The sequence below is a fragment of the Ceratotherium simum genome, chromosome 12, assembly GCF_057802395.1.
Source record: "Ceratotherium simum simum isolate JZ-2026a chromosome 12, ASM5780239v1, whole genome shotgun sequence".
NCBI lineage: Eukaryota > Metazoa > Chordata > Mammalia > Perissodactyla > Rhinocerotidae > Ceratotherium > Ceratotherium simum.
The window spans coordinates 48,829,844-48,846,253 of NC_141911.1; the positions used below are offsets into that span (position 1 = coordinate 48,829,844).

General features: G+C 33.8%; 1 long non-coding RNA gene across 1 annotated transcript in view; it reads left to right on the forward strand.

The window, feature by feature from the left end:
• The first annotated feature begins 2,967 nt into the window (after positions 1 to 2,967).
• Positions 2,968 to 16,410, forward strand: part of LOC147915848 (uncharacterized) — a 37,807-nt gene continuing 24,364 nt past the window's right edge. Inside the window, exon 1 of the long non-coding RNA XR_015553746.1 lies at positions 2,968 to 3,051. This is a non-coding gene — a long non-coding RNA (uncharacterized LOC147915848). The remainder of the gene's footprint in view (positions 3,052 to 16,410) is intronic.

Consider the following 16,410-nt stretch of genomic DNA (forward strand, 5'->3'; position numbering starts at 1 on the left):
TGATTAGGCACATGTGTGTGGTGATGGATTGTAATTAGTTTTGGGGTGGTGAACATGAGAACATGATGTAATCCATGCAGAAATAGAAGTATAATGATGTACACCTGAAATTTACACAATGTTATAAACCAATGTCACCACAATAAACAAAAAAATAATAAAAAAATAAATAGAACACGTAATAACTTGGGCAAATATTTTATAATAGTCAATAAATATGTCAATTCAAAAAAAAGACTAAGAAAAAGTAAAGCAAACTAATTTATTTTGAATCATAATATTTTTTTTTTCAAAAAATGCATGTATTTGAAAGGGTTTCAGCATGAAATATTTTTCTTTTACCCTGAGCTGATTTACAGTCGTGCATCGCCTTAGGACAGGGATACATTCTGAGAAATGCGTCCTTAAGCAATTTTGTCATCGTGGGCACATCATAGGGTGTACTTACACGAACCTAGATTGTATAGCCTACTACACACCTAGGCCATATGGTACTAATCTTTTCAGACCACTGTTGTATATGCGGTCCGTTGTTGACCAAAACATTGTTATGCCACCCATGACTGTGTATATGACCAGTAAATTAAAGTATAATATATAACCACTTAAGCTCATGATGTATTTATTACAAATAATAGGGCTGTGTAATATTTATGATTATTGGAAAAATAAGTTTTTTAAACCTTTAGTAAAATAATTTTAAATTGCTCTTCCCAGAATCAATAAATGAGATTTTACAAATTATGTTAAAAAAATTTCAATATGAAAAATACATAAATACATTTAAAACTATGAAAGATAAATTGGGGAAAATAAGATACAAATTTGAAAAAAGTAAATTCTAAACATTAAGAAAAAAAGAAGCAATCCATTAGAAAAGGGAGAAATGGATAGATCTGGTAATTTTTATAAAGTAAGTGTAAATGATCAACAAACATTTGAAAGTTCCTTCAACCTCACTCATTCATAAATAAATGAGATTTAAAATGGGACACTATTTTCCACCTCAAAATTAAGTATATAAAAATTTTGATGATGCATCTCATATAAGGTGGCACATTCTCAAGAGCATCATTTGGCAATGTTAAAATTAGATGTGCTATATCCTTTGATAAATACGTATCGTTTATAATATCAGCAACTTAGAAATAATAAAAATAATCCTCAAAATTTATTAATAGTTCTTATTTAGGTTGTTAATTACATCAGACTCTGATCTATACACTTTTGCAAAATTAATTCATTTAACCCTCATAACAGTCTTGTGAGGTACTTACTATTGTTAGCCCCATTCTACACCATGATCACATAGCTATTAAGTGCAATAATGACCTAGCAAGAGCACTCTTGAGATTCAAACTCCAGGAGTCTAACTCTACAGTCTGTGTGCTAAACCACTGCACTATGCTCTTTCTCTGAATCAGTGGTGAGTTATATGAATAATGATTCACCTAGGTAATAATACTATGTAGGTGTAAGAAGTAAGGTAGATCTGGATATGTTGAAAGAAAATAGTTCCAAAATTCAATATCATGTGCAAAAACAAGGTGCAGGTAGGTGGGTATAATATGAACAAGTTATTTAATGTTAAATTGAAGAGAAAGAGAGAAAGGAGAGATGGGGGAAGAGAGAGCGAGAGAGAGTGAGAGGGAGCAGGCTCAAATTCCAGTCTAGAACTTTATTACTATATGGTCCTGGACAAGTCATTTTTCTCCTTTGGGCCTGTTTCCTCATACACAAATTAGAGGTAAGAATAGAACCAAATGCATGCGGTGATTATAAGGATTAAATGAAATGATGCATGTGAAATACTTAGGGCAGTACACAGAATACAATTTGAATTCTGGAATTGTTAACATTTTTTGTTTTTTCAATAGCACGGGGATTATCCAATTGTGAATTTTGTTTTTTGTTCTCTTGTATTAAAAGAAAACTACTTTTTAATTTTTTAAATTAAATATTAAATATTGACTTAGGAAAAATGAGAATATATCACAACTTTAATTTATACTGCAATATTTATATAGTATTATTCTATTTTAGCTGACACCCCTGGGAAATTCTCAAGGTTAAGATCTGTTATATATAGAAGATTTATCTTTTTCTCTTGAACTTTGGGGAGTTGTTAGGTTTACCCTAAATTGGAATTTCTTTGTGTGTAGGATTAGTCCCAGTTGTGTATTTAAAACTAACTTAAGATCAGTCTAACACAGCATCTTACCCTAAGAGAAGTATTAGATCAACTTATCCCACAGTGGATAGCCTGAATCGGAATTCCTCTGACAATTGGCAAGCACCGAGTCTAACTGCCACCTTTAAGTAGGGCGGGTGCTCCTTTTTTCCATGTCTCCTACCGTTTCCGGTTTTATTGCTGTCACTGATATTAATAGTCAGCTCTCATTTGTCATCATGAGCCATGCCTGTTCATTCAGTGGCTAATAACAGACATGGTGGAACATAGAATTTGTGAAAATTGAACAAGTGTCTAATCGTTAGATGATCTCTATGATTCCTTTTTGTTTCTTTTTGCGGTTGTCAATAAATGGTAAGAACTTTGGTTGATCTACATTCCAAGAATAAAGACAGGAATTTCCCATGTGATTTAAGGGGAAAAATAGTACCAAAAGAGTTAAGTGAATTATTCTAGAAGAAGACTTTCAAAAGATATCACACAAGGCTTTAATTTAGTGAGATCATTGAGTATGATACTACTTTGGATTTTGGTGAAATATTCTCAACTTCTTGACTCTAATGGGGCATATTGTTTTGTCTGAAATATAGGCCTTTTATTGGTAAGAATCTGTGTACCCCGACTTTCCATCTCAGAAATATGTCCTACTATGATCCTTATTTTTGCTTTCAAAATAGGCATATAAACCATGTACAATAAGATGTTTGGGAAAAGACTAGAAAAAAATAGTTTCTTTATAGATAAAACAATGTTTTGTGTTTTATCTTTTGTTAGCTGATGTCAGCAAATATGCAGATCAGTGTTGGCGTCATTTACTTGTTCCTGTTCCCCCTGAAACAACACAACGTGCAAATGGCTTGGTAACTATTTTGAGAACTTTGTTACTATAGTGATCATGAAAACGAAAGGTCATAATTCAGTTCTGTGTTTCACCAAGGTAATTTTTTACACGAAGAGGAAGTTTTCCGCAAATGTACTTGAAAATATTCTGTAAAAGTTATCGGAAAATATACTCAAGAACTCAAATCTAAAAAACAATGGGAAACTAATTCTGTTGATGAATTGAAATTTCTGGAACTACCTCCAAGAATAGTTGTGGCACCAACAGTTTAGCTTGAACCACAAAGCTCTGATAAATGTCGATGGAAATGATCGTTCTCTTTATTTCAAGTTAATCAGTGAGCGGCACAATTCACTTACTCAGCACTGAGAGTTGACACGCCATTGATGGAATATAGTGCTCTATGCAAAGACTCATCTATTACTCAATCATAGTTTGTAGAAGGTGACAGTAAAGATCAATGTGCATCCATTGTGCACCGTTTCAGTTTAATAGCAGGCTTGGTGCTGAAGGACAGATCCTGCTATTTAAACAAGTTCAATTTGGAGATTTCTTCTTCTCTATCTCTCTCTTAATTCTCTTACTTTTCTTCACGCCCACTTGTAAGGAAATTCATGAACAGGATCAAGAATGGCCGGCAGAATATTTATGATGATTATTTTAAGTTAAAAAACTATGCATGCTGTCAACATAGAACCTTTAGAAATATAGGAATGGATTTAATAGTTATTAATCTCCTACTAGGTACTAAGCACAATGTTAGCATTTCACATCCATTTAACTCCCCACAAATATTATGAAGTAAGTGAAGAGGTTAAGAGTGTGAGTTTAGTAATCAGATCCCTGAGTTCAATCTCTTCTGTGCCACTTGTTTGCTCTGTGACTTTCAGTAGGGAATTTAGCTGCTCTGTATCCCAGACCTTTGATCTGTTAAAAATGGCAAAATAGTGCCTGGATCTCATATTGCTTGCAAATTTAATGAGAAAAGTTTATAAAATTATTATCATAACTCAAAAAACAGAAAGAACAAATTGCATAGTAATTATTGTTAGTACAGACCCACATTGGTGATATCACAGGTTCAGTTCCAAACCACCACAATAAAGCAAATGTCACAGTAAAGTGAGTCACACAAATTTTTTGGTTTCCCAGTGCATCTAAAAGTTATGTTTACACTATACTATAGTCTATTAAGTGTGCAATAGCATTATGTCTAAAAAAATGTACGTATTGTAATTAAAAAATACTTTATTGCTAAAAGATGCTGAGACTTCAGTTAGTCGTAATTTCTTTGCTGGTGGAGGGTGTTGCTTCAATGTTGATGGCTGCTGACTGATCAGGATGGTGGCTGCTGAAGGCTGGGATGGCTGTGGCAAATTCTTAAAATTTGGCGCGTAGATTGACTCTTCCTTTCAGAACTGATTTCTCTGTAGCATGTGATGCTCTTTGATAGCATTTTACCCACGGTACAACTTCCTTAAAAATTGGAGTCAATCCTCTCAAACTCTGCCAATTTAAGTGAAGTTTATGTAATATTCTAAATTCTCTGTTGTCATTTCAACAATCTTCACAGCATCTTCACCAGGAGTAGATTCCATCTCAGGAAACCACTTTCTTTGCTCAGCCATAAGAAGCAACTCCTCATCTGTTAAAGTTTTGTCAAGACATTGCAGCTATTCAGTCACATCTTCAGGCTTCATTTGTAATTCTAGATCTCATGATATTTACACCACATCTGCAGTTACTCCACTGAAGTCTTGAACCCCTCAAAGTCATCTATGAGAGAGGGAATACAACTTCTTTTAAACTCCCGTTAATATTGATATCTTGACCTCTTCCCATGAATCATGAATGTTATTAATGGCATCTAAAATGGTGAATCCTTTCCAGAAGATTTTCAATTTACTTTGCCCAGATCCATCAGAGGAATCTATGGCAGCTATAGCCTTACGAAATATTTTTCTTAAATAATAAGACTTGAAAGTCAAAATTACTCCTTGATCCATGGGCTGCATAAAGCATGTTGTGTTAGCAGGCATGAAAACAACATTAATCTCATACATCTCCATCAGTGCTCTTGGGTGACCAAGTGAATTGTCAATGAGCAGTCATATTTTGCATGGTATCTTTTTTTTATGAGCAGTAAGTCTCAACAATGGGCTTAAAGTATTCAATAAACCATGTTGTAAACAGATGTGCCATCATCCAGGCTTTGTTGTTCCATTTGTAGAGCACAGGCAGAGTAGATTTTAGAGCACAGGCAGAGTAGATTTAGCATAATTCTTAAGGGCCCTCGGATTTCAGAACAGTAAATGAGCATTGGCTTCAACTTAAAGTCACTGGCTGCATTAACCCCTAATAAGAGTCAGCCTATCTTTTGAAGCATTGAAAGCAGGCATCGACGTCTCCTCTCTAGCTATGGAAGCTGTAGATGGCATCTTATTCCAATATAAGGTTGTTTTGTCTACATTGAAAATCTGTTGTTTGGTGTAGCCACTTGTATTAATCATCTTAGCTAGATCTTCTGGATAACTTGCTGCAGCTTCTACCTCAGCACTTGCTGCTTCACCTTGCACTTTTCACCTTCAGCCTCATGAACCAACATCTGCTGGCTTCAAACTTTCTTCAGCAGCTTCCTCACCTCTCAGCCTTCATAGAATTGAAGAGAGTGAGGGCCTTGCTATGGATTAAGTTTTGGCTTAAGGGAATGTTGTGGCTGATTTGATCTTCTAACCAGACCACTAAAACTTTCCCCGTATCAGCAATAAGGCTGTTTCACTTTCTTGTCATTCGTGTATTCACTGGAGTAGCACTTTTAATTTCCTTCAAGAACTTTTCCTTTGCATTCACAACTTGGCTAACTGGTTCAAGAGGCCTAGCTTTCAGCCTATTTCAGCTTTCAACATGTCTTCTTCACTAAGCTTAATCACTTCTAGCTTTTGATTTAAAGTGAGAGATGTGCGACTCTTCCTTTCACTTGAACACTTAGATGCCATTGTGGGGTTATTAATTGTCCTAATTTCAATATTGTTATATCTCAGGGAATGGGGAAGCCTGAGGGGACAGAGAGAGTTGAGGGAACAGCTGGTAGGTGGAGCAGTTAGAACACACACGACATTCATCGATTAAGTTTGCCATCTTGTATGGGCAGAGTTCAGGCACCCCAAAACAATTACAATAGTGACATCAAAGATCACTGATCACAGATCACCATAACAAATATAATAATAATGAAAAAGTTTTAATATTGTGAGAATTACCAAAATGTGACACAAAGGCATGAAATGAGCAAATGCTGTTGGGAAAATGGTGCTGATAGACTTGCTCAATGCGGAGTTGCCATGAACCTTCAATCCGTAAAAAACACAATGTCTGTGAAGCACAATAAAGTGCAACAAAATGAAGTAAGCCCATATTGTCCCCATTCTACAGTTAAGGAAATGGAACTTCAGAGATGCTAGATTATTTGTCAAAGTAACAAAGCAAATATTTTAGACTGGATTTCAAGCTAATGTGTTTTTTCAAAGTCTACATCTTTTCTCTCCATTGATAATGTTGATAATTTCTTTGGAAAGGGATGATAAAGGGGTAACCACTGCATTTTTAGAGAAAGATAATAAATTATGTCAAACTCAATGGAAATATAACCTCCCTCTCCTTATTCTCTTCATTCACAGAAGTCTGAACTTTTTAGACACAGTTTGTTGTAAAGTACAATGTAACATTTTAATGGAGTAGTAAATTGCCATTTGTACACTTTACCCCCAAGCATTTCCATCATTAAACACCCTTCAGAGAGATTTATATCTCTTTATTACATATTTACTCCCAGCTAAAAAATGGCCTGCAAGTTCTCAGCTCAATAATTATTTGATTTTTCTTTTAACATTTTTCTTTGAATGAAAACATTTATTAAAGTTAATATGTAGGAAATTCTATATTGTAGTCTATTCTCATTTCTTAATTACCATCTCCTTCTGGCACTACTGGATTTGCAGGATATTTTTCTGGAATTGTATTCCTTTTAGTGATACATTCAAGGCAACATTACTGTAAAATAACAACGTAAGTGTATCATCACTTAGTTGCAACTCTACTTTTTTAACAGTAAAATTTTATTTCTTTTTTTGTTATCTGTATTGTGCCACCTTTCTGCTTAACATTTATACTACAGCATGAGAAACAGACATTAAACAGTAAGTCTATAGAAAAACAGTCCATAATTTAAGCGAGCTTGCTTGACAATAGCTAACTTGGAAAAATAGTGGGAATATTTTCACCATAGAAATTGGCAAACACTACAAATCAGGGCTTATCTTTCAGAGAGCCAGGTGTTAAAACATTTACTAGCATACCAATTTCTACAAATATAAAACTCTTGCTTGCCTTGGGCAACAGGGGAAAGGAGTAAGCAATTTCTTTAATGACCCATTAGCTATGATACTACTCACTCCTCCCTACATGACTGAGCTACCGAGACACGGCCCTGTTCTTCAACTTTCCCTCCCTCTTTCTAGCCTATGGGATGAGAATAAGTGCTAATGGACCAAAAGCAAAAATACGTTTTACTCCTTGAGAGGGTTCTAGCAATTAACCTAGGCAAAATGCACCGATTTTCAAAAAGAATGCAAGCAATAATGCCATTGGAAGGAATTCCAGAATTCTTATGACCAACCAGAGGAATGTCATTTGGCGCTTGAGAGATTTTGATATCCTTCATCAGCTTCTGCATAGGTTTACAAGTCAAATTAAATTCCTCTCGTTTCACTAGAGAGTGTAAAAATATGTATAAAGATTTTGTTTACTTAGTAAAACAATATTTAGAAAAAAGTAAATGTGTTGGCTTAAACATCTCATTCAAATGACTTTACTGAATTTATTTTTAAATGTCGATGGCGTTAAATTTTTGAATAGCACAATAAATCTGCGAAGTTGATAAATATATAAATTTACATATATATATACATATATATACATATATGTATATTCTCCAAACTTTTATCTTTTAACTTTCAATGAAAGTATGTCAAAAATAATTTGGAAAAACAAACACATAATATTAAATTTATACATAAATTTCTTATAGCGCCAATAAATAACTTATAATTTTATTACTCTCTTTTAAAAGAGACTAGACTAGAAGCAAGATTTCCAAAATGTAAGATAAATATATTTTTTCTCCTTAGCTCACAGTGGATAAAGACGGAAACCATATATTTTTAGTACTTAAGCAACATATACTTTCATTCATTCAATAAGTATATATTAACAACATACTATGTCTTGTACATCGCATAGGCCCTGGAACTACAGGATTGAAAAACATAAACTCCCTACCCTCAACCGTTGACACTCTACTGATTCCCTCTTCCAATCTCCCACTTCACAAGTGAGAAAAATGAAGACTCAGAGAGTAAAGCTTAGCCTCCCATCTCTACCACATTTGAAGACTATTGAAACCGTCCTTCAGTTTTTTCTCTTTTAAAAATTGATTAATGAATAATTTTCATCTTGTTTTATTTTCATGTTTCAAAATGCTAGTCATCTTTGAGATTCCCAAATTTTCTAAACTTTGTCAGAGTCTAAGGGTTGATGATTATAGTCTAATCTCACAAAATCTGAGAACAATAATTATTCATGTTAACGTTTTTTAAATCCTTTAGACGTAACTTTGGATGACATAAATTTTGTATCACTCTTCCCAAGTTAAGAACTTTCTTTAGAAATAAAAAAACCCAACTCAACAGACAAACAAAAACTTCATGTCTATTCATATTGAAGAAAATTCATGCATATCCAGAAGGTGTGAAATATTTTTACCACATGCACAACCAGCTAACACATTTATGGTTTCTAGATGAAAAGCCCCTAAACAAGCTATCAGAATTCCCTGGTTCCCAAGAACCACCTAAAATATATTGAATCATATTCTCTGTGAGTGGTGGCCACAAAACTATATTTTAAAAATATCACCACATGGAGAAACCACTAAGCTAGAATTTAACTGTTGATCTACACATTAAAAGACGTGAAATCACCCACAGGCTTCCTGAAATCAAAATTAATTATTTCCATTACCTCTCATTTTTTGGCCAGGCTATTAAAATCAAGAGGGGATAGTTTGGTTTGGTGGTCTCATTATCTATGTATTAATGCTGATTTTTATAAGCCACTAAGTATAATACGAAGTGTTTAAAACTGCTTTTATTTTTCCTTTGGTCTCTTTCATTAAAATATCCCTCCCTTAATGTGTTCTTTCTAGGGAAAAAACATGTTCATTTGGAAAAAAATAAAATAGATGCTAACCAAGACTTTGCTTTTATGGGAAAATTGAAGAAAAATTTTAGTTTTCTGTGTGGTCAATTCGCAGTAAGAATTGAAGAAACAACTCACTTTGCAGAAAAATATAAATTTTAAATTTTTAGGCTTTATCTAAATTGTTTGTCTATATTGTCTATTTTAACGTATCTGACTAGAGATATAGTGTGAGAATTTGTATTGTCGCTGCAGTTTCCATGTACATTGCAATCGATGCTCCAGATTGATGCTCATTGTTATAAACACTAGTAGTTACAGTGATGTATTCTTTTTTTATTTAAAAGTACTGTTTATGTATCTGTGCCCTTGCCTTGACTCTTACTGTTTATGTCTTTCAGAAATCACAACTGTTTAGTTGTCCATCCACTCTCTACTTTTTCTTTTTCCATTCTAAATTCTCTGGTTCCTTTCTCATCGTGAGTTACTTTGCACTAAAATTCTGAATCGCGCTATAGAAGATCATGATATATGTTTAATTAGGAACCTGTCATATGTTTCTAAGATACATTTTGATATAATTTATTATAAATTGGATGCTTCTCATAGTGAGTGGACTTAGTGTTCGTTACTCTTTGAAAGTATGTTTATGTTAGTAATATATTTAGTAGTAGGACCTGAAAAGATTAGTTAAAACCCAGCTAAAGATGTTTTTCCAAAGGTTTTATTTTTTCTATTCGAACAATAAAGTGGTATATGGGCTGCAATTTGTTTTTGAGCAAGCTACTGGAGATTCATCATTGCTTTAGGCAATGGTAAATGGGTTCAATGGTGTAGTTACAGCACCTAGCATTTACTGCATGAACGTTTACATTTAGTTTAGATCAGTATACATGCACGTACTGATCTTAAGAATGGTTAATGGAACACAGAATCTTATGTCTAAGTGCTTTATGTTGTTATTTCCAGACTGTATCTCCATAAATGAACAGAGGAAGTCATCTTATTTGCCAATGTTTCAAATGTACTAGCTGGTTTTAATAAGCTATAGGTGAGGAAACTGAGTCATGAAGATGTTAAGTAACTTGCTTAAAGTAGCACAGGGCCAAGGGACAAAGCTGGGATTGGAAATCTAAATGTATATTCTTTCTTATGTGCAATGCATCATGTTTAATAAATACTGACTCAAATTTGTATAAGTGGATAGCAAGTTAATATGCAATATATTTCTATCCCTGACTTATTTTAAAGAAAAATTATACATAGCTGTTGGCTGAAAAAATACAAAATATAAAAGTATGCATTTCAAAATATAAGCTAACAGATATGTAATTTGACATGTGAACCTTGAACAACTTTGCAATTACTTCTGTTTGCAATTACTTCTGATATCAAGATTTTGTATGCATTGAATATTATTTTTAATTTAAAACAGTTGTTTTCTAAATTTGACCTTTAGGTCTAACTTTTAAAAATCAATGTTTTAATGTCATTCAATGAGGAACACTGAGAAACATTAAGGAAAAATAAACTTTTGTAGCACTCAGAAGAGTTGGTTTGAAGAGGGTTACTTCCGAATGAGCAATTACCTAGTTATAAAGATTATGGCCATATTTTCACATGTGGCCTTTGATGGTTCAGTGTTATGGGACTTGCATATAGTAAAAACAGAGCATTCTTTCTCAGAAACATTTAAAGCAAGTTTAGTTTTAAAATTTCTTTTTTCAATAATATGAAAACAGAAGGATAATGTGATTATGTAATTCTAATAGGTATTTTTGCTATTGCTCCTCATATATGTGCAAAACTGCTTACATCAAATACACTAGAGTAAAGAGAACTTGGCATAACTATTGCCAAACAAATGTTAAAAAAGAAATTTCCTGAAACAAGGATTTCTTTCTCAATGCTGGCAGCCAAGTTGGGCACAAAATAAGGTGTATGTTACAGTGTCAGCAGAAGAGCTGGGAACCGTCTTCATTGCAATGTCATCCTAAACACTTAGAAGAGACAGAGTTTAAAGGTTTCAAAGAATTTGAGAGCAGATATAAAGCACTGTGGGTTTTTAGAGACCGTGTGTGTGTATGTGTGTGTGTATGTTTTTGATAAATGTTGCATGATTAATAGAATTACTGAGTAAATGGGTGACAGGATATATTTTGCTTGACACAAAGATTTTATTTAGCACTTACCATGTTGAGCTAAAGACAACATAGCTGAAAGATTCTTTGAAAGATTTCTTTGCAGTTATTCACATTCTGCTTCTTGTTGAATTTCGACAAGTTATTGAAGCATAGCACAAATTAATGCATCATTCAGTTTTCAACTTGAAGTGTTAACTAAAGGCTCTTCAAACTTTATTTCCCTTGGTAAGCCATCCAGAACCACTAACTTTAAAATACTCTCAATTCTGAATGAAAGCCAGAATCTGATAGACATTCTAAAGTATTTTAGAAAACTCTAACACCAGTGTTTCTGGATAAACTTTTTTATTTCCATTATATTTAGATCACGCTTGATGACAGACTTATAGCACTTTAGTTCAACACATTTCTAAAAGAATTAAGAATTGGACTAGTCTATGGGGCCGGCCCAGTGGTGCAGGCAGTTACGTGTGCGTGCTGCGATGCCACGGCCCGGGGTTCGCCGGTTCGGATCCTAGGCGCGCACCTACGCACTGCTTGGCAAGCCGTGCTGTGGCGGCGTCCCATATAAAGTGGAGGAAGATGGGCACGGATGTTAGCCCAGGGCCAGCCTTCCTCAGCAAAACGAGGAGGATTGGCAGATGTTAGCTCAGGGCTGATCTTCCTCACACACACACAAAAAAGAATTGGACTACTCTAAAACATTTTGTATGAATAACACAAACCAAAACAATTTTACATGACTAGCAAAATCATCAAGCATAAGTGGGTATAATCTAATTTGGATTATTTGAGCAAATCTTAGCTGTGTAAAATAATGAGAGCTTTTAAAAAATTGTAGATAAAATAAGACAATATTTAAGTAGTCAAATATAAATAAATTATTTAAAAACAACATCCAAAATCATAAAAACAATTTGAATTAAAGTAGCACAGCTGAGAACAGATCTGTGTTTACAGTAGGAAGTAATAAATTTCTAATATTATCCTCATCAATATTGTATATATAAGCCTAACCAACACAAAATCAGGGAAAGATAAACAAAAACAAAGAGTATTAGACAACAGTGAATAACTCTCCATTCATTCTTTCAGAAATTATTTTGGATCTGGTAAGTACCAATTATTGCTGTTTGAACTCTGGAAGATAAAAGTAACTATTACAAAAAGACACTCTCTGTCAGGGGCAGAGCTGAGCTGGAGAGAGCTGAGCTGCCAGGCTGGAGTAGCTGATTAAAGCAACAAGCCAAAATGGAAGGAACAGTGAAGCCTTTAATCACTGAGATAGTACAAGCAAGAGGCTAAACTGGAAAAAGCTCCTCCCCACTGTCCCATTTTTCTCCATGGAACAGTACAGAGCTAGGGTCAAGGATTTGCACAGAACTGGAGAATGTCTCACTGATGAGGGAGCCCAGGAAAAGAAAAGGCTCCTCCCATTTTATAGACTCAGGGTCAGAGTGGGTGGGGGGTGTGGGAGGGTGGGAGGTGTGGGGGGGGCAAAGGCTAGGAGTACTGAGTCCAAGTAGAGAAAAATGTCTTTATGATTCCCCACCCTTCCCCCATGAGAAGGTCTCAGTAGAGACACCTGATGAAGACCTTGGCTTCCAATAAGGAGGACTCCAGTTGGAGGCAGCTGGGCTTGGAATACAGCTAGGCCTGAGAGCATAGCAGGCCAGGAAGGCCTGAGTCCTTGACTGCAGCTTGGAGTCTGAAAAAAATCACATGTAGGATTTTGACCTGAAGCTGGAATCCTCCTTATCCATAAGAATTTAATAAATTTTGAAAGAAAAATGGAGAAATATTTTTAATTCTTTATTTTTATGTCACTTATTTTTAAAAATTATTTCATAAATAATACTTTATCAAAATAAATTAGTACAGATAAATATACTGTTGCATATGAAATTAAAGAAAAATGTGGACTAATAAACAGAAATATTTTGTAAACATTTACAAATTGAGCTTAATAGAATGAATTGATATAAAATTACATATGAATATCAATGTACTGGTGAAGTCAAAAGCCTACAACTGTCTTTTCAAATTATTCAACCAAAAAAACATTATCTCTCTGAATGAAATTTCAAAACCAAAAATAACATGTGGTAAGTAACATATACTAAATTCCACTTAGGGCTCAACAGTTTTGTATATTGGCATTTGATTCATTTAATAAATAAAAGTGGAAATAGAAGTACCTGCTGCTTTGACAATTGATAATATCATAAAAAATTAGTGTAGTTTGGGAAGCCAGAAACGGGCATGGGATATAGTATGTGATGCTTATAGCACAGTGAAAAGGCATACTGGACAATAGGGACATATACCCTTGGAGACTGTACTAATTTTGGGGAGATGGGCATTAAATGAGGAATGAAAAATTTGAATTTTATCTGAAAAACAGGTCAAAGCTATGATAAATATCTTATTTAAGGAAAGAAAGTAATGATGTAATGTAGATATATATATAAGTGTTGAATTGGATATATATATATATCTTCATTGAAACAAAATTTGCATACCATGTCACTCTTTTAAAATGTACAATTCATGGTTTTTAGTATATTGACAAAGTTGTGCAACTGTCACCACTGCTTAATTTTAGAAAATTATCATCACCGTGAAGGAGATATTTTAGGGAAATTAATCTGACAGCAGAATACTTGGGTGGAAGAAATTATAGCAAGTATATTAAAAGTGATAGAAACCCAATTCAAATGGGGCTTGACAAAAACGCTCATGAACTGCCAGGAAAGGTTGCACGTTTATGGAAAGGGCAGGAATTCATCTGGGTTTCAGCAGCAATTGGCCTTCAGGATGCGTACAGCACCAGGACTATCTTTCAGTTCTTCACCCCTACTTCTCTGTTTACTTAGTCAGATCCCTCCTCTCTCCCTGCTTTGCTATGGCTTCTTTCACTTGGCAAGATTAGGGCTGCACAGGGCACACGTTGTATACCTTAAACTCCAGTAGACAGAAAGACATTTTCCTTTGTTGCATTTAAAAAAAAAAAAAATCAGTGGGAAGATGCACTTTGGGTAATAAGCTAGCAATGATAGGACCCGTCCACTACAGATGAGAGTGGGGGATGAGTATGGAGCGACATCATTTAAGAAAATGGCAGGACTCACAAAACTCTCATGATGAAGTGAGGAAGGGAGCAGCTTTGAGATCAAACAATAGGTACTGGATAGCTCAGATGAATTAATAAGCTGTATTCATGTCATGAACTAGTGACATTGTGAAATGTGTATATGAATACACAAGAGTTATTGTAACTTTTTGTTCGATTGAGTTTTTAAAAATTTTCTTGTGGAGGACATGCATTGGTAAGTAAATTTCTACAGTATTAAAGGAATCGTTGATCACTAAATTTGGTATTTTGATTAATTCCTAGAATTTCAAAAAAAAAGTGCTGATAGTTTGGAAAGCATGAAATCGAGATTGGAGTTCAAAAAAGAATGATGCTAAGTTAGGATATAGTTATGAGTGACCACTAACTCTAATAATGGTAGAGAAAACAGAAACAAAATTACATTCATAAAGTTATATAATAATAAGTATATTCTGTTTCATAGCATTAAATAGGTATACCAAATAATGGTATAATGAGCAAGTTAATGAGTTGCTGAATTGGGGCCCCTTGGCTAGACATTTAGAAACGATTGTGAACAATTAGTAACATCTATTTTGTTAGTCATAGAAAAGTTAAGAAATTGATCATGAATAATTTGAAAATATATTATTCTAGGATATTCAATACAGTTTTAAAACTTAGCTTTACTTTTAATATATAACATGTAATCACAATACAAATTTTAAATTTTTTTTTGAAAAATCAAGGTTATTTTATAATCTTTGGGGGCCTCAGAGAGAATGAAATATGTTGCTATTTGCACAAAAAAGTGGACTGCCAAGTATGTTTAACATTAATTGCAACTGCTACCTAATTCTGTAACAGAGATAAGAAAATGGAAAGACCTATTTTAGTAGTGAATTTTCTGAACATTATGTCTTGTACAAAGTAACAACTCAGCAAATATTTGTAAATTGAGCTTAACAGAATGAACAGATATAAAACTACATATGAATATCAACGGACTGAAGAAGTCAAAAGAAAATGACTGCCTTTTTAAATTACTCTACAAAAACACATTGTCTCCCTGAATGAAATTTCAAAGCCAAAAATAACATGTGGCAATTAACATATACTAAATTCCACTTAGTGCTTAATAGTTTCACATCATTGCCATTTGATTCATTTAATAAATGAAAATGAAAATAGAAATGCTTGCTGCTTTGATCATTCTCTGCAAAATATTTAGCTTATTTTATCAAGTCCTCAATTTACTTTGAGCATTTAAAAAAAATAATTTCTCCATTCAATTGCTTTGGAAAATATGCTATTATAATTTAGACTTGTTAAATTTGTGTTTACAAGTGTTGCTATTTATGTCAAATTTGCTTGTTTCCTTAGCACTTTTTCATTTAAATAAAAAACAAACAGCTTCTTTTATCCACTTATTTAAATTTTTATCTATGTAGTGCCAAAACATAAAAATTTAACACTTTTGAATTGATGTAGGCTGCTTCCAAGTGAGAAATATGCACATAAAGGGCAATGCAATTTATTCTTAGTTGAGAGAGTTTAAGTGGAAGAGAGGTGGGAAATATTACTATTTGATTCCGATCTCAATAAGCAATCTGACCACATAACAACGAACATCCATCACTGCTATACACAGTGATCCGGGCCAACTCTTGTTTAGGACACATACTTCGGCAATTTTTAAAACAGACATATCTTGGTGAAGAGGTATTCAAAAAAATGTTTCCATTTTAAAGCTGTCCTTATTTTAGGAACATATCAGAATTGTGCAAATTTGACTTTTTTCTGTTGTCCATATCATTTCCAGCGGAAGCATTGCTAAAGAGAATAAGAGATACACCAGGAAGCAAGCTACTTGCCCTACAACATT